Source organism: Penaeus monodon, chromosome 30 (assembly GCF_015228065.2).
Source record: "Penaeus monodon isolate SGIC_2016 chromosome 30, NSTDA_Pmon_1, whole genome shotgun sequence".
NCBI classification, from domain to species: Eukaryota; Metazoa; Arthropoda; class Malacostraca; order Decapoda; family Penaeidae; genus Penaeus; species Penaeus monodon.
In genome coordinates, this window is record NC_051415.1 from 29,469,502 (window position 1) to 29,469,732 (window position 231).

The window sequence follows — 231 nt, forward strand, 5'->3', positions numbered from 1 at the left end:
ATGCTTCTTCGTGGGGACTGCATATCTTTCTATTGTCTGCCTTTCTTCCTTGACTGTCTGTTTGTCAAATCGGGTAGAGTCTAAACAGGCGTCGGCTGAAGGGTGAGGCGAGAGTGGACGGGGTTGAAGGGCGTGGGGGTGACAGTGGCGGCGCATGACACGGTGGTGCATGACAGGCAGAGTGCGTGGCGTTGGGCCGGCATGCAGCCACGCTGTCGCCAGGGATTTTGT